At 46.5% G+C, this 24768-nt stretch overlaps 37 non-coding genes across 37 annotated transcripts; 12 read left to right on the top strand and 25 right to left on the bottom strand.

Moving 5' to 3' along the window:
• Positions 1-202: 202 nt before the first annotated feature.
• trnav-cac (transfer RNA valine (anticodon CAC)) lies at positions 203-275 on the bottom strand. The gene has a single exon. It is a non-coding gene; the product is annotated as a tRNA-Val (tRNA).
• Positions 276-880: 605 nt separating this feature from the next.
• On the bottom strand, positions 881-953 carry trnav-aac (transfer RNA valine (anticodon AAC)). Its single transcript has one exon. It is a non-coding gene; the product is annotated as a tRNA-Val (tRNA).
• A 522-nt stretch (positions 954-1475) lies between these two features.
• On the bottom strand, positions 1476-1547 carry trnad-guc (transfer RNA aspartic acid (anticodon GUC)). Its single transcript has one exon. It is a non-coding gene; the product is annotated as a tRNA-Asp (tRNA).
• A 151-nt stretch (positions 1548-1698) lies between these two features.
• trnaq-cug (transfer RNA glutamine (anticodon CUG)) lies at positions 1699-1770 on the top strand. Its single transcript has one exon. It is a non-coding gene; the product is annotated as a tRNA-Gln (tRNA).
• A 474-nt stretch (positions 1771-2244) lies between these two features.
• On the bottom strand, positions 2245-2317 carry trnav-cac (transfer RNA valine (anticodon CAC)). Its single transcript has one exon. It is a non-coding gene; the product is annotated as a tRNA-Val (tRNA).
• A 614-nt stretch (positions 2318-2931) lies between these two features.
• Positions 2932-3004, bottom strand: trnav-aac (transfer RNA valine (anticodon AAC)). The gene has a single exon. It is a non-coding gene; the product is annotated as a tRNA-Val (tRNA).
• A 522-nt stretch (positions 3005-3526) lies between these two features.
• On the bottom strand, positions 3527-3598 carry trnad-guc (transfer RNA aspartic acid (anticodon GUC)). The gene has a single exon. It is a non-coding gene; the product is annotated as a tRNA-Asp (tRNA).
• Positions 3599-3749: 151 nt separating this feature from the next.
• Positions 3750-3821, top strand: trnaq-cug (transfer RNA glutamine (anticodon CUG)). Its single transcript has one exon. It is a non-coding gene; the product is annotated as a tRNA-Gln (tRNA).
• A 474-nt stretch (positions 3822-4295) lies between these two features.
• On the bottom strand, positions 4296-4368 carry trnav-cac (transfer RNA valine (anticodon CAC)). The gene has a single exon. It is a non-coding gene; the product is annotated as a tRNA-Val (tRNA).
• Positions 4369-4982: 614 nt separating this feature from the next.
• Positions 4983-5055, bottom strand: trnav-aac (transfer RNA valine (anticodon AAC)). The gene has a single exon. It is a non-coding gene; the product is annotated as a tRNA-Val (tRNA).
• A 522-nt stretch (positions 5056-5577) lies between these two features.
• trnad-guc (transfer RNA aspartic acid (anticodon GUC)) lies at positions 5578-5649 on the bottom strand. The gene has a single exon. It is a non-coding gene; the product is annotated as a tRNA-Asp (tRNA).
• Positions 5650-5800: 151 nt separating this feature from the next.
• trnaq-cug (transfer RNA glutamine (anticodon CUG)) lies at positions 5801-5872 on the top strand. Its single transcript has one exon. It is a non-coding gene; the product is annotated as a tRNA-Gln (tRNA).
• Positions 5873-6346: 474 nt separating this feature from the next.
• On the bottom strand, positions 6347-6419 carry trnav-cac (transfer RNA valine (anticodon CAC)). The gene has a single exon. It is a non-coding gene; the product is annotated as a tRNA-Val (tRNA).
• Positions 6420-7033: 614 nt separating this feature from the next.
• On the bottom strand, positions 7034-7106 carry trnav-aac (transfer RNA valine (anticodon AAC)). Its single transcript has one exon. It is a non-coding gene; the product is annotated as a tRNA-Val (tRNA).
• Positions 7107-7628: 522 nt separating this feature from the next.
• trnad-guc (transfer RNA aspartic acid (anticodon GUC)) lies at positions 7629-7700 on the bottom strand. The gene has a single exon. It is a non-coding gene; the product is annotated as a tRNA-Asp (tRNA).
• A 151-nt stretch (positions 7701-7851) lies between these two features.
• trnaq-cug (transfer RNA glutamine (anticodon CUG)) lies at positions 7852-7923 on the top strand. Its single transcript has one exon. It is a non-coding gene; the product is annotated as a tRNA-Gln (tRNA).
• Positions 7924-9084: 1161 nt separating this feature from the next.
• trnav-aac (transfer RNA valine (anticodon AAC)) lies at positions 9085-9157 on the bottom strand. The gene has a single exon. It is a non-coding gene; the product is annotated as a tRNA-Val (tRNA).
• A 522-nt stretch (positions 9158-9679) lies between these two features.
• On the bottom strand, positions 9680-9751 carry trnad-guc (transfer RNA aspartic acid (anticodon GUC)). Its single transcript has one exon. It is a non-coding gene; the product is annotated as a tRNA-Asp (tRNA).
• A 151-nt stretch (positions 9752-9902) lies between these two features.
• Positions 9903-9974, top strand: trnaq-cug (transfer RNA glutamine (anticodon CUG)). Its single transcript has one exon. It is a non-coding gene; the product is annotated as a tRNA-Gln (tRNA).
• Positions 9975-10448: 474 nt separating this feature from the next.
• Positions 10449-10521, bottom strand: trnav-cac (transfer RNA valine (anticodon CAC)). Its single transcript has one exon. It is a non-coding gene; the product is annotated as a tRNA-Val (tRNA).
• Positions 10522-11135: 614 nt separating this feature from the next.
• Positions 11136-11208, bottom strand: trnav-aac (transfer RNA valine (anticodon AAC)). Its single transcript has one exon. It is a non-coding gene; the product is annotated as a tRNA-Val (tRNA).
• Positions 11209-11953: 745 nt separating this feature from the next.
• trnaq-cug (transfer RNA glutamine (anticodon CUG)) lies at positions 11954-12025 on the top strand. Its single transcript has one exon. It is a non-coding gene; the product is annotated as a tRNA-Gln (tRNA).
• Positions 12026-12493: 468 nt separating this feature from the next.
• trnav-cac (transfer RNA valine (anticodon CAC)) lies at positions 12494-12566 on the bottom strand. Its single transcript has one exon. It is a non-coding gene; the product is annotated as a tRNA-Val (tRNA).
• Positions 12567-13180: 614 nt separating this feature from the next.
• trnav-aac (transfer RNA valine (anticodon AAC)) lies at positions 13181-13253 on the bottom strand. The gene has a single exon. It is a non-coding gene; the product is annotated as a tRNA-Val (tRNA).
• Positions 13254-13998: 745 nt separating this feature from the next.
• Positions 13999-14070, top strand: trnaq-cug (transfer RNA glutamine (anticodon CUG)). Its single transcript has one exon. It is a non-coding gene; the product is annotated as a tRNA-Gln (tRNA).
• A 1161-nt stretch (positions 14071-15231) lies between these two features.
• On the bottom strand, positions 15232-15304 carry trnav-aac (transfer RNA valine (anticodon AAC)). The gene has a single exon. It is a non-coding gene; the product is annotated as a tRNA-Val (tRNA).
• Positions 15305-16049: 745 nt separating this feature from the next.
• Positions 16050-16121, top strand: trnaq-cug (transfer RNA glutamine (anticodon CUG)). Its single transcript has one exon. It is a non-coding gene; the product is annotated as a tRNA-Gln (tRNA).
• Positions 16122-16595: 474 nt separating this feature from the next.
• Positions 16596-16668, bottom strand: trnav-cac (transfer RNA valine (anticodon CAC)). Its single transcript has one exon. It is a non-coding gene; the product is annotated as a tRNA-Val (tRNA).
• A 614-nt stretch (positions 16669-17282) lies between these two features.
• trnav-aac (transfer RNA valine (anticodon AAC)) lies at positions 17283-17355 on the bottom strand. Its single transcript has one exon. It is a non-coding gene; the product is annotated as a tRNA-Val (tRNA).
• A 732-nt stretch (positions 17356-18087) lies between these two features.
• trnaq-cug (transfer RNA glutamine (anticodon CUG)) lies at positions 18088-18159 on the top strand. Its single transcript has one exon. It is a non-coding gene; the product is annotated as a tRNA-Gln (tRNA).
• A 1161-nt stretch (positions 18160-19320) lies between these two features.
• trnav-aac (transfer RNA valine (anticodon AAC)) lies at positions 19321-19393 on the bottom strand. Its single transcript has one exon. It is a non-coding gene; the product is annotated as a tRNA-Val (tRNA).
• A 745-nt stretch (positions 19394-20138) lies between these two features.
• trnaq-cug (transfer RNA glutamine (anticodon CUG)) lies at positions 20139-20210 on the top strand. The gene has a single exon. It is a non-coding gene; the product is annotated as a tRNA-Gln (tRNA).
• A 1152-nt stretch (positions 20211-21362) lies between these two features.
• trnav-aac (transfer RNA valine (anticodon AAC)) lies at positions 21363-21435 on the bottom strand. Its single transcript has one exon. It is a non-coding gene; the product is annotated as a tRNA-Val (tRNA).
• A 745-nt stretch (positions 21436-22180) lies between these two features.
• trnaq-cug (transfer RNA glutamine (anticodon CUG)) lies at positions 22181-22252 on the top strand. The gene has a single exon. It is a non-coding gene; the product is annotated as a tRNA-Gln (tRNA).
• A 474-nt stretch (positions 22253-22726) lies between these two features.
• On the bottom strand, positions 22727-22799 carry trnav-cac (transfer RNA valine (anticodon CAC)). The gene has a single exon. It is a non-coding gene; the product is annotated as a tRNA-Val (tRNA).
• A 614-nt stretch (positions 22800-23413) lies between these two features.
• On the bottom strand, positions 23414-23486 carry trnav-uac (transfer RNA valine (anticodon UAC)). Its single transcript has one exon. It is a non-coding gene; the product is annotated as a tRNA-Val (tRNA).
• Positions 23487-24231: 745 nt separating this feature from the next.
• Positions 24232-24303, top strand: trnaq-cug (transfer RNA glutamine (anticodon CUG)). Its single transcript has one exon. It is a non-coding gene; the product is annotated as a tRNA-Gln (tRNA).
• Positions 24304-24768: the final 465 nt, after the last annotated feature.

Genomic DNA, 24768 nt, shown 5'->3' with positions numbered 1-24768 from the left:
TTGCCACCTCTGAAGGCCCCGATCTTCTTCTTGACAAGCTCTTTGATGTCCTTTGTTTGGCTAGCACACAACCTACAGAAGACAAAACCAAGAGACTTAATTCTCAATAGGGATGCAAGTAAAACAGAGAAAATGCTGGACAAGCAGAGTTGTCTAAAGAGTGAATATCAATTCCCTTGTAACCAAAGAAGGAAAAGACCCATGTTTCCGCCCGGTTTCGGACCAGGGACCTTTCGCGTGTGAGGCGAACGTGATAACCACTACACTACGGAAACCCCGAAAGACAGCTTGTTTGGCTTTCCAATGTGTCTCACTGAGTAATCTCGCACTCTGACAAATTTGGTGACATGTTCCTATCATGGCCTTGAAGTAAAAGGAGCCATGGAGAAGAGACAGACGCACTCTAGCAAGGAGTCTGAACTGTAGTCTCCATGTTAGGCTCACTTAAACTTTGGACATTTAGGAGTTCACTAAAGCAAGCACAGCTCAACATATGCTGCCCTAAGAACCCCAGAACCTCTGGCAGCAGAACTGTTGCCTAAAGCGCCCATTTGTTTCATTGCCTTGGGCATTGGCTGAAAATAGGCCCAAGTCCTGTGCAGGCCACCTAGAGCCAGTCATTTCCAAGAGCTTAGTCTGTGCCTCCATCTTCAGGAAATATAGCGACTGGAGATTTGTTGATTTGTGTGAAGTCTGCAGAAATTTGGGCCATAGACAACTCTTTAGCAAGACGAGCATCCAAAGGTTACAGATGTCAGAGACCTGAACCAGATTTGAGTACTTTCTCTTGTCTGTGTCCCAAACAGCAGTAGAACCCCACAAGTTCAAGCAGTGCCTGCAGTCAGACACTTTTATATCAGGACGCATAAGCAAAGACGCATGCTTCCGCCCGGTTTCGGACCGGGGACCTTTCGCGTGTTAGGCGAACGTGATAACCACTACACTACGGAAACTGAGCTTGCGTACCCCGTAGTAATTAAAGGAGCATTTCAATGCTTTCTTACATTTGTGGACTTTTATGACAGATCATGTAGGACTATTGAGAAGGAGGGAACTCCCATTTGTGTCATTCTTCAAGCACTCCCCCACTTATGGCTGTATTGACAATGCAAATTGTGATCTCAAGATTGCATCTCTTGTCATGGGAGCTGATCTTCTGGTTGACAAGCTCTTTGATGTCCTTTGTTTGGCTAGCACACAATCTACAGAAGACAAGACCAAGAAACTTATTTGTCAGTAGGGACGCACGTAAAACAGAGAAAATGCTGCACAAGCAGTGTTCTCTTGGACTAGCATCTCTTCTGATGGGAGCTCTTTCTGAGAAGACCTTTTCGACTTGTGAGCGCACAGGTGGAATTCATGTTTCTTCAAGCCCATTATAGGACTAGATTATTAGATTGACTAGGATCTGGTGTGCGATTAAGGTGTGTGTGGTCATTGCAGGTAAAAGGCAGAACAGAGAAGGAAACTGCTCACTCCCCGTCGGGGAATCGAACCCCGGTCTTCCGCGTGACAGGCGGAGATACTGTCCACTATACTAACGAGGACCTCTGAAGCACTGCAATGGTCACGTCAAGCTGCGATTCGCAGCAGGTATGACAGGTAAAATTTGGCTGGCCGTGTAGAAATCCCCATCGGTTTACCAGGAACTACACTTTTATGCCTGTTTGACACAGATCTTTTGTGCGCTTCAGGCAGGGTTCCATGGTGTAATGGTTAGCACTCTGGACTCTGAATCCAGCGATCTGAGTTCAAGTCTCAGTGGAACCTCATTTGGCTTTCTAGCACTTTGCTCCACAGGTACATTAGCATTAGCACACCCTAGCATAAGAATCTAGTCAGTTGAAGAGTAAGTTAGTGGCCCAGTCAGTTCCACTCCTCTTGTGTTGGCTGATCTCATCTGCACATGGTCTTCATGCTGCACCAAACCTCGCTCATGCTCTTCTGCTGCACTTTCCACTTCAGCTTCCTGCTGTATCGTTCATTAGCCACCTTGACTCAAGTCAACTTTTCCTCTTGCACTCTTCCCACTTCCAATCCCTTTGCCACCTCTGAAGGCCCCGATCTTCTTCTTGACAAGCTCTTTGATGTCCTTTGTTTGGCTAGCACACAACCTACAGAAGACAAAACCAAGAGACTTAATTCTCAATAGGGATGCAAGTAAAACAGAGAAAATGCTGGACAAGCAGAGTTGTCTAAAGAGTGAATATCAATTCCCTTGTAACCAAAGAAGGAAAAGACCCATGTTTCCGCCCGGTTTCGGACCGGGGACCTTTCGCGTGTGAGGCGAACGTGATAACCACTACACTACGGAAACCCCGAAAGACAGCTTGTTTGGCTTTCCAATGTGTCTCACTGAGTAATCTCGCACTCTGACAAATTTGGTGACATGTTCCTATCATGGCCTTGAAGTAAAAGGAGCCATGGAGAAGAGACAGACGCACTCTAGCAAGGAGTCTGAACTGTAGTCTCCATGTTAGGCTCACTTAAACTTTGGACATTTAGGAGTTCACTAAAGCAAGCACAGCTCAACATATGCTGCCCTAAGAACCCCAGAACCTCTGGCAGCAGAACTGTTGCCTAAAGCGCCCATTTGTTTCATTGCCTTGGGCATTGGCTGAAAATAGGCCCAAGTCCTGTGCAGGCCACCTAGAGCCAGTCATTTCCAAGAGCTTAGTCTGTGCCTCCATCTTCAGGAAATATAGCGACTGGAGATTTGTTGATTTGTGTGAAGTCTGTGGAGTTTGCAGAAATTTGGGCCATAGACAACTCTTTAGCAAGACGAGCATCCAAAGGTTACAGATGTCAGAGACCTGAACCAGATTTGAGTACTTTCTCTTGTCTGTGTCCCAAACAGCAGTAGAACCCCACAAGTTCAAGCAGTGCCTGCAGTCAGACACTTTTATATCAGGACGCATAAGCAAAGACGCATGCTTCCGCCCGGTTTCGGACCGGGGACCTTTCGCGTGTTAGGCGAACGTGATAACCACTACACTACGGAAACTGAGCTTGCGTACCCCGTAGTAATTAAAGGAGCATTTCAATGCTTTCTTACATTTGTGGACTTTTATGACAGATCATGTAGGACTATTGAGAAGGAGGGAACTCCCATTTGTGTCATTCTTCAAGCACTCCCCCACTTATGGCTGTATTGACAATGCAAATTGTGATCTCAAGATTGCATCTCTTGTCATGGGAGCTGATCTTCTGGTTGACAAGCTCTTTGATGTCCTTTGTTTGGCTAGCACACAATCTACAGAAGACAAGACCAAGAAACTTATTTGTCAGTAGGGACGCACGTAAAACAGAGAAAATGCTGCACAAGCAGTGTTCTCTTGGACTAGCATCTCTTCTGATGGGAGCTCTTTCTGAGAAGACCTTTTCGACTTGTGAGCGCACAGGTGGAATTCATGTTTCTTCAAGCCCATTATAGGACTAGATTATTAGATTGACTAGGATCTGGTGTGCGATTAAGGTGTGTGTGGTCATTGCAGGTAAAAGGCAGAACAGAGAAGGAAACTGCTCACTCCCCGTCGGGGAATCGAACCCCGGTCTTCCGCGTGACAGGCGGAGATACTGTCCACTATACTAACGAGGACCTCTGAAGCACTGCAATGGTCACGTCAAGCTGCGATTCGCAGCAGGTATGACAGGTAAAATTTGGCTGGCCGTGTAGAAATCCCCATCGGTTTACCAGGAACTACACTTTTATGCCTGTTTGACACAGATCTTTTGTGCGCTTCAGGCAGGGTTCCATGGTGTAATGGTTAGCACTCTGGACTCTGAATCCAGCGATCTGAGTTCAAGTCTCAGTGGAACCTCATTTGGCTTTCTAGCACTTTGCTCCACAGGTACATTAGCATTAGCACACCCTAGCATAAGAATCTAGTCAGTTGAAGAGTAAGTTAGTGGCCCAGTCAGTTCCACTCCTCTTGTGTTGGCTGATCTCATCTGCACATGGTCTTCATGCTGCACCAAACCTCGCTCATGCTCTTCTGCTGCACTTTCCACTTCAGCTTCCTGCTGTATCGTTCATTAGCCACCTTGACTCAAGTCAACTTTTCCTCTTGCACTCTTCCCACTTCCAATCCCTTTGCCACCTCTGAAGGCCCCGATCTTCTTCTTGACAAGCTCTTTGATGTCCTTTGTTTGGCTAGCACACAACCTACAGAAGACAAAACCAAGAGACTTAATTCTCAATAGGGATGCAAGTAAAACAGAGAAAATGCTGGACAAGCAGAGTTGTCTAAAGAGTGAATATCAATTCCCTTGTAACCAAAGAAGGAAAAGACCCATGTTTCCGCCCGGTTTCGGACCGGGGACCTTTCGCGTGTGAGGCGAACGTGATAACCACTACACTACGGAAACCCCGAAAGACAGCTTGTTTGGCTTTCCAATGTGTCTCACTGAGTAATCTCGCACTCTGACAAATTTGGTGACATGTTCCTATCATGGCCTTGAAGTAAAAGGAGCCATGGAGAAGAGACAGACGCACTCTAGCAAGGAGTCTGAACTGTAGTCTCCATGTTAGGCTCACTTAAACTTTGGACATTTAGGAGTTCACTAAAGCAAGCACAGCTCAACATATGCTGCCCTAAGAACCCCAGAACCTCTGGCAGCAGAACTGTTGCCTAAAGCGCCCATTTGTTTCATTGCCTTGGGCATTGGCTGAAAATAGGCCCAAGTCCTGTGCAGGCCACCTAGAGCCAGTCATTTCCAAGAGCTTAGTCTGTGCCTCCATCTTCAGGAAATATAGCGACTGGAGATTTGTTGATTTGTGTGAAGTCTGTGGAGTTTGCAGAAATTTGGGCCATAGACAACTCTTTAGCAAGACGAGCATCCAAAGGTTACAGATGTCAGAGACCTGAACCAGATTTGAGTACTTTCTCTTGTCTGTGTCCCAAACAGCAGTAGAACCCCACAAGTTCAAGCAGTGCCTGCAGTCAGACACTTTTATATCAGGACGCATAAGCAAAGACGCATGCTTCCGCCCGGTTTCGGACCGGGGACCTTTCGCGTGTTAGGCGAACGTGATAACCACTACACTACGGAAACTGAGCTTGCGTACCCCGTAGTAATTAAAGGAGCATTTCAATGCTTTCTTACATTTGTGGACTTTTATGACAGATCATGTAGGACTATTGAGAAGGAGGGAACTCCCATTTGTGTCATTCTTCAAGCACTCCCCCACTTATGGCTGTATTGACAATGCAAATTGTGATCTCAAGATTGCATCTCTTGTCATGGGAGCTGATCTTCTGGTTGACAAGCTCTTTGATGTCCTTTGTTTGGCTAGCACACAATCTACAGAAGACAAGACCAAGAAACTTATTTGTCAGTAGGGACGCACGTAAAACAGAGAAAATGCTGCACAAGCAGTGTTCTCTTGGACTAGCATCTCTTCTGATGGGAGCTCTTTCTGAGAAGACCTTTTCGACTTGTGAGCGCACAGGTGGAATTCATGTTTCTTCAAGCCCATTATAGGACTAGATTATTAGATTGACTAGGATCTGGTGTGCGATTAAGGTGTGTGTGGTCATTGCAGGTAAAAGGCAGAACAGAGAAGGAAACTGCTCACTCCCCGTCGGGGAATCGAACCCCGGTCTTCCGCGTGACAGGCGGAGATACTGTCCACTATACTAACGAGGACCTCTGAAGCACTGCAATGGTCACGTCAAGCTGCGATTCGCAGCAGGTATGACAGGTAAAATTTGGCTGGCCGTGTAGAAATCCCCATCGGTTTACCAGGAACTACACTTTTATGCCTGTTTGACACAGATCTTTTGTGCGCTTCAGGCAGGGTTCCATGGTGTAATGGTTAGCACTCTGGACTCTGAATCCAGCGATCTGAGTTCAAGTCTCAGTGGAACCTCATTTGGCTTTCTAGCACTTTGCTCCACAGGTACATTAGCATTAGCACACCCTAGCATAAGAATCTAGTCAGTTGAAAAGCAAGTTAGTGGCCCAGTCAGTTCCACTCCTCTTGTGTTGGCTGATCTCATCTGCACATGGTCTTCATGCTGCACCAAACCTCGCTCATGCTCTTCTGCTGCACTTTCCACTTCAGCTTCCTGCTGTATCGTTCATTAGCCACCTTGACTCAAGTCAACTTTTCCTCTTGCACTCTTCCCACTTCCAATCCCTTTGCCACCTCTGAAGGCCCCGATCTTCTTCTTGACAAGCTCTTTGATGTCCTTTGTTTGGCTAGCACACAACCTACAGAAGACAAAACCAAGAGACTTAATTCTCAATAGGGATGCAAGTAAAACAGAGAAAATGCTGGACAAGCAGAGTTGTCTAAAGAGTGAATATCAATTCCCTTGTAACCAAAGAAGGAAAAGACCCATGTTTCCGCCCGGTTTCGGACCGGGGACCTTTCGCGTGTGAGGCGAACGTGATAACCACTACACTACGGAAACCCCGAAAGACAGCTTGTTTGGCTTTCCAATGTGTCTCACTGAGTAATCTCGCACTCTGACAAATTTGGTGACATGTTCCTATCATGGCCTTGAAGTAAAAGGAGCCATGGAGAAGAGACAGACGCACTCTAGCAAGGAGTCTGAACTGTAGTCTCCATGTTAGGCTCACTTAAACTTTGGACATTTAGGAGTTCACTAAAGCAAGCACAGCTCAACATATGCTGCCCTAAGAACCCCAGAACCTCTGGCAGCAGAACTGTTGCCTAAAGCGCCCATTTGTTTCATTGCCTTGGGCATTGGCTGAAAATAGGCCCAAGTCCTGTGCAGGCCACCTAGAGCCAGTCATTTCCAAGAGCTTAGTCTGTGCCTCCATCTTCAGGAAATATAGCGACTGGAGATTTGTTGATTTGTGTGAAGTCTGTGGAGTTTGCAGAAATTTGGGCCATAGACAACTCTTTAGCAAGACGAGCATCCAAAGGTTACAGATGTCAGAGACCTGAACCAGATTTGAGTACTTTCTCTTGTCTGTGTCCCAAACAGCAGTAGAACCCCACAAGTTCAAGCAGTGCCTGCAGTCAGACACTTTTATATCAGGACGCATAAGCAAAGACGCATGCTTCCGCCCGGTTTCGGACCGGGGACCTTTCGCGTGTTAGGCGAACGTGATAACCACTACACTACGGAAACTGAGCTTGCGTACCCCGTAGTAATTAAAGGAGCATTTCAATGCTTTCTTACATTTGTGGACTTTTATGACAGATCATGTAGGACTATTGAGAAGGAGGGAACTCCCATTTGTGTCATTCTTCAAGCACTCCCCCACTTATGGCTGTATTGACAATGCAAATTGTGATCTCAAGATTGCATCTCTTGTCATGGGAGCTGATCTTCTGGTTGACAAGCTCTTTGATGTCCTTTGTTTGGCTAGCACACAATCTACAGAAGACAAGACCAAGAAACTTATTTGTCAGTAGGGACGCACGTAAAACAGAGAAAATGCTGCACAAGCAGTGTTCTCTTGGACTAGCATCTCTTCTGATGGGAGCTCTTTCTGAGAAGACCTTTTCGACTTGTGAGCGCACAGGTGGAATTCATGTTTCTTCAAGCCCATTATAGGACTAGATTATTAGATTGACTAGGATCTGGTGTGCGATTAAGGTGTGTGTGGTCATTGCAGGTAAAAGGCAGAACAGAGAAGGAAACTGCTCACTCCCCGTCGGGGAATCGAACCCCGGTCTTCCGCGTGACAGGCGGAGATACTGTCCACTATACTAACGAGGACCTCTGAAGCACTGCAATGGTCACGTCAAGCTGCGATTCGCAGCAGGTATGACAGGTAAAATTTGGCTGGCCGTGTAGAAATCCCCATCGGTTTACCAGGAACTACACTTTTATGCCTGTTTGACACAGATCTTTTGTGTGCTTCAGGCAGGGTTCCATGGTGTAATGGTTAGCACTCTGGACTCTGAATCCAGCGATCTGAGTTCAAGTCTCAGTGGAACCTCATTTGGCTTTCTAGCACTTTGCTCCACAGGTACATTAGCATTAGCACACCCTAGCATAAGAATCTAGTCAGTTGAAGAGCAAGTTAGTGGCCCAGTCAGTTCCACTCCTCTTGTGTTGGCTGATCTCATCTGCACATGGTCTTCATGCTGCACCAAACCTCGCTCATGCTCTTCTGCTGCACTTTCCACTTCAGCTTCCTGCTGTATCGTTCATTAGCCACCTTGACTCAAGTCAACTTTTCCTCTTGCACTCTTCCCACTTCCAATCCCTTTGCCACCTCTGAAGGCCCCGATCTTCTTCTTGACAAGCTCTTTGATGTCCTTTGTTTGGCTAGCACACAACCTACAGAAGACAAAACCAAGAGACTTAATTCTCAATAGGGATGCAAGTAAAACAGAGAAAATGCTGGACAAGCAGAGTTGTCTAAAGAGTGAATATCAATTCCCTTGTAACCAAAGAAGGAAAAGACCCATGTTTCCGCCCGGTTTCGGACCGGGGACCTTTCGCGTGTGAGGTGAACGTGATAACCACTACACTACGGAAACCCCGAAAGACAGCTTGTTTGGCTTTCCAATGTGTCTCACTGAGTAATCTCGCACTCTGACAAATTTGGTGACATGTTCCTATCATGGCCTTGAAGTAAAAGGAGCCATGGAGAAGAGACAGACGCACTCTAGCAAGGAGTCTGAACTGTAGTCTCCATGTTAGGCTCACTTAAACTTTGGACATTTAGGAGTTCACTAAAGCAAGCACAGCTCAACATATGCTGCCCTAAGAACCCCAGAACCTCTGGCAGCAGAACTGTTGCCTAAAGCGCCCATTTGTTTCATTGCCTTGGGCATTGGCTGAAAATAGGCCCAAGTCCTGTGCAGGCCACCTAGAGCCAGTCATTTCCAAGAGCTTAGTCTGTGCCTCCATCTTCAGGAAATATAGCGACTGGAGATTTGTTGATTTGTGTGAAGTCTGTGGAGTTTGCAGAAATTTGGGCCATAGACAACTCTTTAGCAAGACGAGCATCCAAAGGTTACAGATGTCAGAGACCTGAACCAGATTTGAGTACTTTCTCTTGTCTGTGTCCCAAACAGCAGTAGAACCCCACAAGTTCAAGCAGTGCCTGCAGTCAGACACTTTTATATCAGGACGCATAAGCAAAGACGCATGCTTCCGCCCGGTTTCGGACCGGGGACCTTTCGCGTGTTAGGCGAACGTGATAACCACTACACTACGGAAACTGAGCTTGCGTACACCGTAGTAATTAAAGGAGCATTTCAATGCTTTCTTACATTTGTGGACTTTTATGACAGATCATGTAGGACTATTGAGAAGGAGGGAACTCCCATTTGTGTCATTCTTCAAGCACTCCCCCACTTATGGCTGTATTGACAATGCAAATTGTGATCTCAAGATTGCATCTCTTGTCATGGGAGCTGATCTTCTGGTTGACAAGCTCTTTGATGTCCTTTGTTTGGCTAGCACACAATCTACAGAAGACAAGACCAAGAAACTTATTTGTCAGTAGGGACGCACGTAAAACAGAGAAAATGCTGCACAAGCAGTGTTCTCTTGGACTAGCATCTCTTCTGATGGGAGCTCTTTCTGAGAAGACCTTTTCGACTTGTGAGTGCACAGGTGGAATTCATGTTTCTTCAAGCCCATTATAGGACTAGATTATTAGATTGACTAGGATCTGGTGTGCGATTAAGGTGTGTGTGGTCATTGCAGGTAAAAGGCAGAACAGAGAAGGAAACTGCTCACTCCCCGTCGGGGAATCGAACCCCGGTCTTCCGCGTGACAGGCGGAGATACTGTCCACTATACTAACGAGGACCTCTGAAGCACTGCAATGGTCACGTCAAGCTGCGATTCGCAGCAGGTATGACAGGTAAAATTTGGCTGGCCGTGTAGAAATCCCCATCGGTTTACCAGGAACTACACTTTTATGCCTGTTTGACACAGATCTTTTGTGCGCTTCAGGCAGGGTTCCATGGTGTAATGGTTAGCACTCTGGACTCTGAATCCAGCGATCTGAGTTCAAGTCTCAGTGGAACCTCATTTGGCTTTCTAGCACTTTGCTCCACAGGTACATTAGCATTAGCACACCCTAGCATAAGAATCTAGTCAGTTGAAGAGCAAATTAGTGGCCCAGTCAGTTCCACTCCTCTTGTGTTGGCTGATCTCATCTGCACATGGTCTTCATGCTGCACCAAACCTCGCTCATGCTCTTCTGCTGCACTTTCCACTTCAGCTTCCTGCTGTATCGTTCATTAGCCACCTTGACTCAAGTCAACTTTTCCTCTTGCACTCTTCCCACTTCCAATCCCTTTGCCACCTCTGAAGGCCCCGATCTTCTTCTTGACAAGCTCTTTGATGTCCTTTGTTTGGCTAGCACACAACCTACAGAAGACAAAACCAAGAGACTTAATTCTCAATAGGGATGCAAGTAAAACAGAGAAAATGCTGGACAAGCAGAGTTGTCTAAAGAGTGAATATCAATTCCCTTGTAACCAAAGAAGGAAAAGACCCATGTTTCCGCCCGGTTTCGGACCGGGGACCTTTCGCGTGTGAGGCGAACGTGATAACCACTACACTACGGAAACCCCGAAAGACAGCTTGTTTGGCTTTCCAATGTGTCTCACTGAGTAATCTCGCACTCTGACAAATTTGGTGACATCTTCCTATCATGGCCTTGAAGTAAAAGGAGCCATGGAGAAGAGACAGACGCACTCTAGCAAGGAGTCTGAACTGTAGTCTCCATGTTAGGCTCACTTAAACTTTGGACATTTAGGAGTTCACTAAAGCAAGCACAGCTCAACATATGCTGCCCTAAGAACCCCAGAACCTCTGGCAGCAGAACTGTTGCCTAAAGCGCCCATTTGTTTCATTGCCTTGGGCATTGGCTGAAAATAGGCCCAAGTCCTGTGCAGGCCACCTAGAGCCAGTCATTTCCAAGAGCTTAGTCTGTGCCTCCATCTTCAGGAAATATAGCGACTGGAGATTTGTTGATTTGTGTGAAGTCTGTGGAGTTTGCAGAAATTTGGGCCATAGACAACTCTTTAGCAAGACGAGCATCCAAAGGTTACAGATGTCAGAGACCTGAACCAGATTTGAGTACTTTCTCTTGTCTGTGTCCCAAACAGCAGTAGAACCCCACAAGTTCAAGCAGTGCCTGCAGTCAGACACTTTTATATCAGGACGCATAAGCAAAGACGCATGCTTCCGCCCGGTTTCGGACCGGGGACCTTTCGCGTGTTAGGCGAACGTGATAACCACTACACTACGGAAACTGAGCTTGCGTACCCCGTAGTAATTAAAGGAGCATTTCAATGCTTTCTTACATTTGTGGACTTTTATGACAGATCATGTAGGACTATTGAGAAGGAGGGAACTCCCATTTGTGTCATTCTTCAAGCACTCCCCCACTTATGGCTGTATTGACAATGCAAATTGTGATCTCAAGATTGCATCTCTTGTCATGGGAGCTGATCTTCTGGTTGACAAGCTCTTTGATGTCCTTTGTTTGGCTAGCACACAATCTACAGAAGACAAGACCAAGAAACTTATTTGTCAGTAGGGACGCACGTAAAACAGAGAAAATGCTGCACAAGCAGTGTTCTCTTGGACTAGCATCTCTTCTGATGGGAGCTCTTTCTGAGAAGACCTTTTCGACTTGTGAGCGCACAGGTGGAATTCATGTTTCTTCAAGCCCATTATAGGACTAGATTATTAGATTGACTAGGATCTGGTGTGCGATTAAGGTGTGTGTGGTCATTGCAGGTAAAAGGCAGAACAGAGAAGGAAACTGCTCACTCCCCGTCGGGGAATCGAACCCCGGTCTTCCGCGTGACAGGCGGAGATACTGTCCACTATACTAACGAGGACCTCTGAAGCACTGCAATGGTCACGTCAAGCTGCGATTCGCAGCAGGTATGACAGGTAAAATTTGGCTGGCCGTGTAGAAATCCCCATCGGTTTACCAGGAACTACACTTTTATGCCTGTTTGACACAGATCTTTTGTGTGCTTCAGGCAGGGTTCCATGGTGTAATGGTTAGCACTCTGGACTCTGAATCCAGCGATCTGAGTTCAAGTCTCAGTGGAACCTCATTTGGCTTTCTAGCACTTTGCTCCACAGGTACATTAGCACACGCTAGCATAAGAATCTAGTCAGTTGAAGAGCAAGTTAGTGGCCCAGTCAGTTCCACTCCTCTTGTGTTGGCTGATCTCATCTGCACATGGTCTTCATGCTGCACCAAACCTCGCTCATGCTCTTCTGCTGCACTTTCCACTTCAGCTTCCTGCTGTATCGTTCATTAGCCACCTTGACTCAAGTCAACTTTTCCTCTTGCACTCTTCCCACTTCCAATCCCTTTGCCACCTCTGAAGGCCCCGATCTTCTTCTTGACAAGCTCTTTGATGTCCTTTGTTTGGCTAGCACACAACCTACAGAAGACAAAACCAAGAGACTTAATTCTCAATAGGGATGCAAGTAAAACAGAGAAAATGCTGGACAAGCAGAGTTGTCTAAAGAGTGAATATCAATTCCCTTGTAACCAAAGAAGGAAAAGACCCATGTTTCCGCCCGGTTTCGGACCGGGGACCTTTCGCGTGTGAGGCGAACGTGATAACCACTACACTACGGAAACCCCGAAAGACAGCTTGTTTGGCTTTCCAATGTGTCTCACTGAGTAATCTCGCACTCTGACAAATTTGGTGACATCTTCCTATCATGGCCTTGAAGTAAAAGGAGCCATGGAGAAGAGACAGACGCACTCTAGCAAGGAGTCTGAACTGTAGTCTCCATGTTAGGCTCACTTAAACTTTGGACATTTAGGAGTTCACTAAAGCAAGCACAGCTCAACATATGCTGCCCTAAGAACCCCAGAACCTCTGGCAGCAGAACTGTTGCCTAAAGCGCCCATTTGTTTCATTGCCTTGGGCATTGGCTGAAAATAGGCCCAAGTCCTGTGCAGGCCACCTAGAGCCAGTCATTTCCAAGAGCTTAGTCTGTGCCTCCATCTTCAGGAAATATAGCGACTGGAGATTTGTTGATTTGTGTGAAGTCTGTGGAGTTTGCAGAAATTTGGGCCATAGACAACTCTTTAGCAAGACGAGCATCCAAAGGTTACAGATGTCAGAGACCTGAACCAGATTTGAGTACTTTCTCTTGTCTGTGTCCCAAACAGCAGTAGAACCCCACAAGTTCAAGCAGTGCCTGCAGTCAGACACTTTTATATCAGGACGCATAAGCAAAGACGCATGCTTCCGCCCGGTTTCGGACCGGGGACCTTTCGCGTGTTAGGCGAACGTGATAACCACTACACTACGGAAACTGAGCTTGCGTACCCCGTAGTAATTAAAGGAGCATTTCAATGCTTTCTTACATTTGTGGACTTTTATGACAGATCATGTAGGACTATTGAGAAGGAGGGAACTCCCATTTGTGTCATTCTTCAAGCACTCCCCCACTTATGGCTGTATTGACAATGCAAATTGTGATCTCAAGATTGCATCTCTTGTCATGGGAGCTGATCTTCTGGTTGACAAGCTCTTTGATGTCCTTTGTTTGGCTAGCACACAATCTACAGAAGACAAGACCAAGAAACTTATTTGTCAGTAGGGACGCACGTAAAACAGAGAAAATGCTGCACAAGCAGTGTTCTCTTGGACTAGCATCTCTTCTGATGGGAGCTCTTTCTGAGAAGACCTTTTCGACTTGTGAGCGCACAGGTGGAATTCATGTTTCTTCAAGCCCATTATAGGACTAGATTATTAGATTGACTAGGATCTGGTGTGCGATTAAGGTGTGTGTGGTCATTGCAGGTAAAAGGCAGAACAGAGAAGGAAACTGCTCACTCCCCGTCGGGGAATCGAACCCCGGTCTTCCGCGTGACAGGCGGAGATACTGTCCACTATACTAACGAGGACCTCTGAAGCACTGCAATGGTCACGTCAAGCTGCGATTCGCAGCAGGTATGACAGGTAAAATTTGGCTGGCCGTGTAGAAATCCCCATCGGTTTACCAGGAACTACACTTTTATGCCTGTTTGACACAGATCTTTTGTGTGCTTCAGGCAGGGTTCCATGGTGTAATGGTTAGCACTCTGGACTCTGAATCCAGCGATCTGAGTTCAAGTCTCAGTGGAACCTCATTTGGCTTTCTAGCACTTTGCTCCACAGGTACATTAGCATTAGCACACGCTAGCATAAGAATCTAGTCAGTTGAAGAGCAAGTTAGTGGCCCAGTCAGTTCCACTCCTCTTGTGTTGGCTGATCTCATCTGCACATGGTCTTCATGCTGCACCAAACCTCGCTCATGCTCTTCTGCTGCACTTTCCACTTCAGCTTCCTGCTGTATCGTTCATTAGCCACCTTGACTCAAGTCAACTTTTCCTCTTGCACTCTTCCCACTTCCAATCCCTTTGCCACCTCTGAAGGCCCCGATCTTCTTCTTGACAAGCTCTTTGATGTCCTTTGTTTGGCTAGCACACAACCTACAGAAGACAAAACCAAGAGACTTAATTCTCAATAGGGATGCAAGTAAAACAGAGAAAATGCTGGACAAGCAGAGTTGTCTAAAGAGTGAATATCAATTCCCTTGTAACCAAAGAAGGAAAAGACCCATGTTTCCGCCCGGTTTCGGACCGGGGACCTTTCGCGTGTGAGGTGAACGTGATAACCACTACACTACGGAAACCCCGAAAGACAGCTTGTTTGGCTTTCCAATGTGTCTCACTGAGTAATCTCGCACTCTGACAAATTTGGTGACATCTTCCTATCATGGCCTTGAAGTAAAAGGAGCCATGGAGAAGAGACAGACGCACTCTAGCAAGGAGTCTGAACTGTAGTCTCCATGTTAGGCTCACTTAAACTTTGGACATTTAGGAGTTCACTAAAGCAAGCACAGCTCAACATATGCTGCCCTAAGAACCCCAGAACCTCTGGCAGCAGAACTGTTGCCTAAAGCGCCCATTTGTTTCATTGCCTTGGGCATTGGCTGAAAATAGGCCCAAGTCCTGTGCAGGCCACCTAGAGCCAGTCATTTCCAAGAGCTTAGTCTGTGCCTCCATCTTCAGGAAATATAGCGACTGGAGATTTGTTGATTTGTGTGAAGTCTGTGGAGTTTGCAGAAATTTGGGCCATAGACAACTCTTTAGCAAGACGAGCATCCAAAGGTTACAGATGTCAGAGACCTGAACCAGATTTGAGTACTTTCTCTTGTCTGTGTCCCAAACAGCAGTAGAACCCCACAAGTTCAAGCAGTGCCTGCAGTCAGACACTTTTATATCAGGACGCATAAGCAAAGACGCATGCTTCCGCCCGGTTTCGGACCGGGGACCTTTCGCGTGTTAGGCGAACGTGATAACCACTACACTACGGAAACTGAGCTTGCGTACCCCGTAGTAATTAAAGGAGCATTTCAATGCTTTCTTACATTTGTGGACTTTTATGACAGATCATGTAGGACTATTGAGAAGGAGGGAACTCCCATTTGTGTCATTCTTCAAGCACTCCCCCACTTATGGCTGTATTGACAATGCAAATTGTGATCTCAAGATTGCATCTCTTGTCATGGGAGCTGATCTTCTGGTTGACAAGCTCTTTGATGTCCTTTGTTTGGCTAGCACACAATCTACAGAAGACAAGACCAAGAAACTTATTTGTCAGTAGGGACGCACGTAAAACAGAGAAAATGCTGCACAAGCAGTGTTCTCTTGGACTAGCATCTCTTCTGATGGGAGCTCTTTCTGAGAAGACCTTTTTGACTTGTGAGCGCACAGGTGGAATTCATGTTTCTTCAAGCCCATTATAGGACTAGATTATTAGATTGACTAGGATGTGGTGTGCGATTAAGGTGTGTGTGGTCATTGCAGGTAAAAGGCAGAACAGAGAAGGAAACTGCTCACTCCCCGTCGGGGAATCGAACCCCGGTCTTCCGCGTGACAGGCGGAGATACTGTCCACTATACTAACGAGGACCTCTGAAGCACTGCAATGGTCACGTCAAGCTGCGATTCGCAGCAGGTATGACAGGTAAAATTTGGCTGGCCGTGTAGAAATCCCCATCGGTTTACCAGGAACTACACTTTTATGCCTGTTTGACACAGATCTTTTGTGTGCTTCAGGCAGGGTTCCATGGTGTAATGGTTAGCACTCTGGACTCTGAATCCAGCGATCTGAGTTCAAGTCTCAGTGGAACTTCATTTGGCTTTCTAGCACTTTGCTCCACAGGTACATTAGCATTAGCACACCCTAGCATAAGAATCTAGTCAGTTGAAGAGCAAGTTAGTGGCCCAGTCAGTTCCACTCCTCTTGTGTTGGCTGATCTCATCTGCACATGGTCTTCATGCTGCACCAAACCTCGCTCATGCTCTTCTGCTGCACTTTCCACTTCAGCTTCCTGCTGTATCGTTCATTAGCCACCTTGACTCAAGTCAACTTTTCCTCTTGCACTCTTCCCACTTCCAATCCCTTTGCCACCTCTGAAGGCCCCGATCTTCTTCTTGACAAGCTCTTTGATGTCCTTTGTTTGGCTAGCACACAACCTACAGAAGACAAAACCAAGAGACTTAATTCTCAATAGGGATGCAAGTAAAACAGAGAAAATGCTGGACAAGCAGAGTTGTCTAAAGAGTGAATATCAATTCCCTTGTAACCAAAGAAGGAAAAGACCCATGTTTCCGCCCGGTTTCGGACCGGGGACCTTTCGCGTGTGAGGCGAACGTGATAACCACTACACTACGGAAACCCCGAAAGACAGCTTGTTTGGCTTTCCAATGTGTCTCACTGAGTAATCTCGCACTCTGACAAATTTGGTGACATCTTCCTATCATGGCCTTGAAGTAAAAGGAGCCATGGAGAAGAGACAGACGCACTCTAGCAAGGAGTCTGAACTGTAGTCTCCATGTTAGGCTCACTTAAACTTTGGACATTTAGGAGTTCACTAAAGCAAGCACAGCTCAACATATGCTGCCCTAAGAACCCCAGAACCTCTGGCAGCAGAACTGTTGCCTAAAGCGCCCATTTGTTTCATTGCCTTGGGCATTGGCTGAAAATAGGCCCAAGTCCTTTGCAGGCCACCTAGAGCCAGTCATTTCCAAGAGCTTAGTCTGTGCCTCCATCTTCAGGAAATATAGCGACTGGAGATTTGTTGATTTGTGTGAAGTCTGTGGAGTTTGCAGAAATTTGGGCCATAGACAACTCTTTAGCAAGACGAGCATCCAAAGGTTACAGATGTCAGAGACCTGAACCAGATTTGAGTACTTTCTCTTGTCTGTGTCCCAAACAGCAGTAGAACCCCACAAGTTCAAGCAGTGCCTGCAGTCAGACACTTTTATATCAGGACGCATAAGCAAAGACGCATGCTTCCGCCCGGTTTCGGACCGGGGACCTTTCGCGTGTTAGGCGAACGTGATAACCACTACACTACGGAAACTGAGCTTGCGTACCCCGTAGTAATTAAAGGAGCATTTCAATGCTTTCTTACATTTGTGGACTTTTATGACAGATCATGTAGGACTATTGAGAAGGAGGGAACTCCCATTTGTGTCATTCTTCAAGCACTCCCCCACTTATGGCTGTATTGACAATGCAAATTGTGATCTCAAGATTGCATCTCTTGTCATGGGAGCTGATCTTCTGGTTGACAAGCTCTTTGATGTCCTTTGTTTGGCTAGCACACAATCTACAGAAGACAAGACCAAGAAACTTATTTGTCAGTAGGGACGCACGTAAAACAGAGAAAATGCTGCACAAGCAGTGTTCTCTTGGACTAGCATCTCTTCTGATGGGAGCTCTTTCTGAGAAGACCTTTTCGACTTGTGAGCGCACAGGTGGAATTCATGTTTCTTCAAGCCCATTATAGGACTAGATTATTAGATTGACTAGGATCTGGTGTGCGTGGTCATTGCAGGTAAAAGGCAGAACAGAGAAGGAAACTGCTCACTCCCCGTCGGGGAATCGAACCCCGGTCTTCCGCGTGACAGGCGGAGATACTGTCCACTATACTAACGAGGACCTCTGAAGCACTGCAATGGTCACGTCAAGCTGCGATTCGCAGCAGGTATGACAGGTAAAATTTGGCTGGCCGTGTAGAAATCCCCATCGGTTTACCAGGAACTACACTTTTATGCCTGTTTGACACAGATCTTTTGTGTGCTTCAGGCAGGGTTCCATGGTGTAATGGTTAGCACTCTGGACCCTGAATCCAGCGATCTGAGTTCAAGTCTCAGTGGAACCTCATTTGGCTTTCTAGCACTTTGCTCCACAGGTACATTAGCATTAGCACACGCTAGCATAAGAATCTAGTCAGTTGAAGAGCAAGTTAGTGGCCCAGTCAGTTCCACTCCTCTTGTGTTGGCTGATCTCATCTGCACATGGTCTTCATGCTGCACCAAACCTCGCTCATGCTCTTCTGCTGCACTTTCCACTTCAGCTTCCTGCTGTATCGTTCATTAGCCACCTTGACTCAAGTCAACTTTTCCTCTTGCACTCTTCCCACTTCCAATCCCTTTGCCACCTCTGAAGGCCCCGATCTTCTTCTTGACAAGCTCTTTGATGTCCTTTGTTTGGCTAGCACACAACCTACAGAAGACAAAACCAAGAGACTTAATTCTCAATAGGGATGCAAGTAAAACAGAGAAAATGCTGGACAAGCAGAGTTGTCTAAAGAGTGAATATCAATTCCCTTGTAACCAAAGAAGGAAAAAACCCATGTTTCCGCCCGGTTTCGGACCGGGGACCTTTCGCGTGTGAGGTGAACGTGATAACCACTACACTACGGAAACCCCGAAAGACAGCTTGTTTGGCTTTCCAATGTGTCTCACTGAGTAATCTCGCACTCTGACAAATTTGGTGACATCTTCCTATCATGGCCTTGAAGTAAAAGGAGCCATGGAGAAGAGACAGACGCACTCTAGCAAGGAGTCTGAACTGTAGTCTCCATGTTAGGCTCACTTAAACTTTGGACATTTAGGAGTTCACTAAAGCAAGCACAGCTCAACATATGCTGCCCTAAGAACCCCAGAACCTCTGGCAGCAGAACTGTTGCCTAAAGCGCCCATTTGTTTCATTGCCTTGGGCATTGGCTGAAAATAGGCCCAAGTCCTGTGCAGGCCACCTAGAGCCAGTCATTTCCAAGAGCTTAGTCTGTGCCTCCATCTTCAGGAAATATAGCGACTGGAGATTTGTTGATTTGTGTGAAGTCTGTGGAGTTTGCAGAAATTTGGGCCATAGACAACTCTTTAGCAAGACGAGCATCCAAAGGTTACAGATGTCAGAGACCTGAACCAGATTTGAGTACTTTCTCTTGTCTGTGTCCCAAACAGCAGTAGAACCCCACAAGTTCAAGCAGTGCCTGCAGTCAGACACTTTTATATCAGGACGCATAAGCAAAGACGCATGCTTCCGCCCGGTTTCGGACCGGGGACCTTTCGCGTGTTAGGCGAACGTGACAACCACTACACTACGGAAACTGAGCTTGCGTACCCCGTAGTAATTAAAGGAGCATTTCAATGCTTTCTTACATTTGTGGACTTTTATGACAGATCATGTAGGACTATTGAGAAGGAGGGAACTCCCATTTGTGTCATTCTTCAAGCACTCCCCCACTTATGGCTGTATTGACAATGCAAATTGTGATCTCAAGATTGCATCTCTTGTCATGGGAGCTGATCTTCTGGTTGACAAGCTCTTTGATGTCCTTTGTTTGGCTAGCACACAATCTACAGAAGACAAGACCAAGAAACTTATTTGTCAGTAGGGACGCACGTAAAACAGAGAAAATGCTGCACAAGCAGTGTTCTCTTGGACTAGCATCTCTTCTGATGGGAGCTCTTTCTGAGAAGACCTTTTTGACTTGTGAGCGCACAGGTGGAATTCATGTTTCTTCAAGCCCATTATAGGACTAGATTATTAGATTGACTAGGATCTGGTGTGCGATTAAGGTGTGTGTGGTCATTGCAGGTAAAAGGCAGAACAGAGAAGGAAACTGCTCACTCCCCGTCGGGGAATCGAACCCCGGTCTTCCGCGTGACAGGCGGAGATACTGTCCACTATACTAACGAGGACCTCTGAAGCACTGCAATGGTCACGTCAAGCTGCGATTCGCAGCAGGTATGACAGGTAAAATTTGGCTGGCCGTGTAGAAATCCCCATCGGTTTACCAGGAACTACACTTTTATGCCTGTTTGACACAGATCTTTTGTGCGCTTCAGGCAGGGTTCCATGGTGTAATGGTTAGCACTCTGGACTCTGAATCCAGCGATCTGAGTTCAAGTCTCAGTGGAACCTCATTTGGCTTTCTAGCACTTTGCTCCACAGGTACATTAGCATTAGCACACCCTAGCATAAGAATCTAGTCAGTTGAAGAGCAAGTTAGTGGCCCAGTCAGTTCCACTCCTCTTGTGTTGGCTGATCTCATCTGCACATGGTCTTCATGCTGCACCAAACCTCGCTCATGCTCTTCTGCTGCACTTTCCACTTCAGCTTCCTGCTGTATCGTTCATTAGCCACCTTGACTCAAGTCAACTTTTCCTCTTGCACTCTTCCCACTTCCAATCCCTTTGCCACCTCTGAAGGCCCCGATCTTCTTCTTGACAAGCTCTTTGATGTCCTTTGTTTGGCTAGCACACAACCTACAGAAGACAAAACCAAGAGACTTAATTCTCAATAGGGATGCAAGTAAAACAGAGAAAATGCTGGACAAGCAGAGTTGTCTAAAGAGTGAATATCAATTCCCTTGTAACCAAAGAAGGAAAAGACCCATGTTTCCGCCCGGTTTCGGACCGGGGACCTTTCGCGTGTGAGGTGAACGTGATAACCACTACACTACGGAAACCCCGAAAGACAGCTTGTTTGGCTTTCCAATGTGTCTCACTGAGTAATCTCGCACTCTGACAAATTTGGTGACATCTTCCTATCATGGCCTTGAAGTAAAAGGAGCCATGGAGAAGAGACAGACGCACTCTAGCAAGGAGTCTGAACTGTAGTCTCCATGTTAGGCTCACTTAAACTTTGGACATTTAGGAGTTCACTAAAGCAAGCACAGCTCAACATATGCTGCCCTAAGAACCCCAGAACCTCTGGCAGCAGAACTGTTGCCTAAAGCGCCCATTTGTTTCATTGCCTTGGGCATTGGCTGAAAATAGGCCCAAGTCCTGTGCAGGCCACCTAGAGCCAGTCATTTCCAAGAGCTTAGTCTGTGCCTCCATCTTCAGGAAATATAGCGACTGGAGATTTGTTGATTTGTGTGAAGTCTGCAGAAATTTGGGCCATAGACAACTCTTTAGCAAGACGAGCATCCAAAGGTTACAGATGTCAGAGACCTGAACCAGATTTGAGTACTTTCTCTTGTCTGTGTCCCAAACAGCAGTAGAACCCCACAAGTTCAAGCAGTGCCTGCAGTCAGACACTTTTATATCAGGACGCATAAGCAAAGACGCATGCTTCCGCCCGGTTTCTGACCGGGGACCTTTCGCGTGTTAGGCGAACGTGATAACCACTACACTACGGAAACTGAGCTTGCGTACCCCGTAGTAATTAAAGGAGCATTTCAATGCTTTCTTACATTTGTGGACTTTTATGACAGATCATGTAGGACTATTGAGAAGGAGGGAACTCCCATTTGTGTCATTCTTCAAGCACTCCCCCACTTATGGCTGTATTGACAATGCAAATTGTGATCTCAAGATTGCATCTCTTGTCATGGGAGCTGATCTTCTGGTTGACAAGCTCTTTGATGTCCTTTGTTTGGCTAGCACACAATCTACAGAAGACAAGACCAAGAAACTTATTTGTCAGTAGGGACGCACGTAAAACAGAGAAAATGCTGCACAAGCAGTGTTCTCTTGGACTAGCATCTCTTCTGATGGGAGCTCTTTCTGAGAAGACCTTTTCGACTTGTGAGCGCACAGGTGGAATTCATGTTTCTTCAAGCCCATTATAGGACTAGATTATTAGATTGACTAGGATCTGGTGTGCGATTAAGGTGTGTGTGGTCATTGCAGGTAAAAGGCAGAACAGAGAAGGAAACTGCTCACTCCCCGTCGGGGAATCGAACCCCGGTCTTCCGCGTGACAGGCGGAGATACTGTCCACTATACTAACGAGGACCTCTGAAGCACTGCAATGGTCACGTCAAGCTGCGATTCGCAGCAGGTATGACAGGTAAAATTTGGCTGGCCGTGTAGAAATCCCCATCGGTTTACCAGGAACTACACTTTTATGCCTGTTTGACACAGATCTTTTGTGTGCTTCAGGCAGGGTTCCATGGTGTAATGGTTAGCACTCTGGACCCTGAATCCAGCGATCTGAGTTCAAGTCTCAGTGGAACCTCATTTGGCTTTCTAGCACTTTGCTCCACAGGTACATTAGCATTAGCACACGCTAGCATAAGAATCTAGTCAGTTGAAGAGCAAGTTAGTGGCCCAGTCAGTTCCACTCCTCTTGTGTTGGCTGATCTCATCTGCACATGGTCTTCATGCTGCACCAAACCTCGCTCATGCTCTTCTGCTGCACTTTCCACTTCAGCTTCCTGCTGTATCGTTCATTAGCCACCTTGACTCAAGTCAACTTTTCCTCTTGCACTCTTCCCACTTCCAATCCCTTTGCCACCTCTGAAGGCCCCGATCTTCTTCTTGACAAGCTCTTTGATGTCCTTTGTTTGGCTAGCACACAACCTACAGAAGACAAAACCAAGAGACTTAATTCTCAATAGGGATGCAAGTAAAACAGAGAAAATGCTGGACAAGCAGAGTTGTCTAAAGAGTGAATATCAATTCCCTTGTAACCAAAGAAGGAAAAGACCCATGTTTCCGCCCGGTTTCGGACCGGGGACCTTTCGCGTGTGAGGCGAACGTGATAACCACTACACTACGGAAACCCCGAAAGACAGCTTGTTTGGCTTTCCAATGTGTCTCACTGAGTAATCTCGCACTCTGACAAATTTGGTGACATGTTCCTATCATGGCCTTGAAGTAAAAGGAGCCATGGAGAAGAGACAGACGCACTCTAGCAAGGAGTCTGAACTGTAGTCTCCATGTTAGGCTCACTTAAACTTTGGACATTTAGGAGTTCACTAAAGCAAGCACAGCTCAACATATGCTGCCCTAAGAACCCCAGAACCTCTGGCAGCAGAACTGTTGCCTAAAGCGCCCATTTGTTTCATTGCCTTGGGCATTGGCTGAAAATAGGCCCAAGTCCTGTGCAGGCCACCTAGAGCCAGTCATTTCCAAGAGCTTAGTCTGTGCCTCCATCTTCAGGAAATATAGCGACTGGAGATTTGTTGATTTGTGTGAAGTCTGTGGAGTTTGCAGAAATTTGGGCCATAGACAACTCTTTAGCAAGACGAGCATCCAAAGGTTACAGATGTCAGAGACCTGAACCAGATTTGAGTACTTTCTCTTGTCTGTGTCCCAAACAGCAGTAGAACCCCACAAGTTCAAGCAGTGCCTGCAGTCAGACACTTTTATATCAGGACGCATAAGCAAAGACGCATGCTTCCGCCCGGTTTCGGACCGGGGACCTTTCGCGTGTAAGGCGAACGTGATAACCACTACACTACGGAAACTGAGCTTGCGTACCCCGTAGTAATTAAAGGAGCATTTCAATGCTTTCTTACATTTGTGGACTTTTATGACAGATCATGTAGGACTATTGAGAAGGAGGGAACTCCCATTTGTGTCATTCTTCAAGCACTCCCCCACTTATGGCTGTATTGACAATGCAAATTGTGATCTCAAGATTGCATCTCTTGTCATGGGAGCTGATCTTCTGGTTGACAAGCTCTTTGATGTCCTTTGTTTGGCTAGCACACAATCTACAGAAGACAAGACCAAGAAACTTATTTGTCAGTAGGGACGCACGTAAAACAGAGAAAATGCTGCACAAGCAGTGTTCTCTTGGACTAGCATCTCTTCTGATGGGAGCTCTTTCTGAGAAGACCTTTTTGACTTGTGAGCGCACAGGTGGAATTCATGTTTCTTCAAGCCCATTATAGGACTAGATTATTAGATTGACTAGGATCTGGTGTGCGATTAAGGTGTGTGTGGTCATTGCAGGTAAAAGGCAGAACAGAGAAGGAAACTGCTCACTCCCCGTCGGGGAATCGAACCCCGGTCTTCCGCGTGACAGGCGGAGATACTGTCCACTATACTAACGAGGACCTCTGAAGCACTGCAATGGTCACGTCAAGCTGCGATTCGCAGCAGGTATGACAGGTAAAATTTGGCTGGCCGTGTAGAAATCCCCATTGGTTTACCAGGAACTACACTTTTATGCCTGTTTGACACAGATCTTTTGTGTGCTTCAGGCAGGGTTCCATGGTGTAATGGTTAGCACTCTGGACTCTGAATCCAGCGATCTGAGTTCAAGTCTCAGTGGAACCTCATTTGGCTTTCTAGCACTTTGCTCCACAGGTACATTAGCATTAGCACACCCTAGCATAAGAATCTAGTCAGTTGAAGAGCAAGTTAGTGGCCCAGTCAGTTCCACTCCTCTTGTGTTGGCTGATCTCATCTGCACATGGTCTTCATGCTGCACCAAACCTCGCTCATGCTCTTCTGCTGCACTTTCCACTTCAGCTTCCTGCTGTATCGTTCATTAGCCACCTTGACTCAAGTCAACTTTTCCTCTTGCACTCTTCCCACTTCCAATCCCTTTGCCACCTCTGAAGGCCCCGATCTTCTTCTTGACAAGCTCTTTGATGTCCTTTGTTTGGCTAGCACACAACCTACAGAAGACAAAACCAAGAGACTTAATTCTCAATAGGGATGCAAGTAAAACAGAGAAAATGCTGGACAAGCAGAGTTGTCTAAAGAGTGAATATCAATTCCCTTGTAACCAAAGAAGGA

Source organism: Copadichromis virginalis, linkage group LG8 (genome assembly GCF_057382275.1).
Source record: "Copadichromis virginalis isolate Kocher_CV1m ecotype Utaka linkage group LG8, C_Virginalis_male_GT1.1, whole genome shotgun sequence".
Taxonomy (NCBI): domain Eukaryota; kingdom Metazoa; phylum Chordata; class Actinopteri; order Cichliformes; family Cichlidae; genus Copadichromis; species Copadichromis virginalis.
This window is presented reverse-complemented; position numbering and strand designations above follow the sequence as displayed.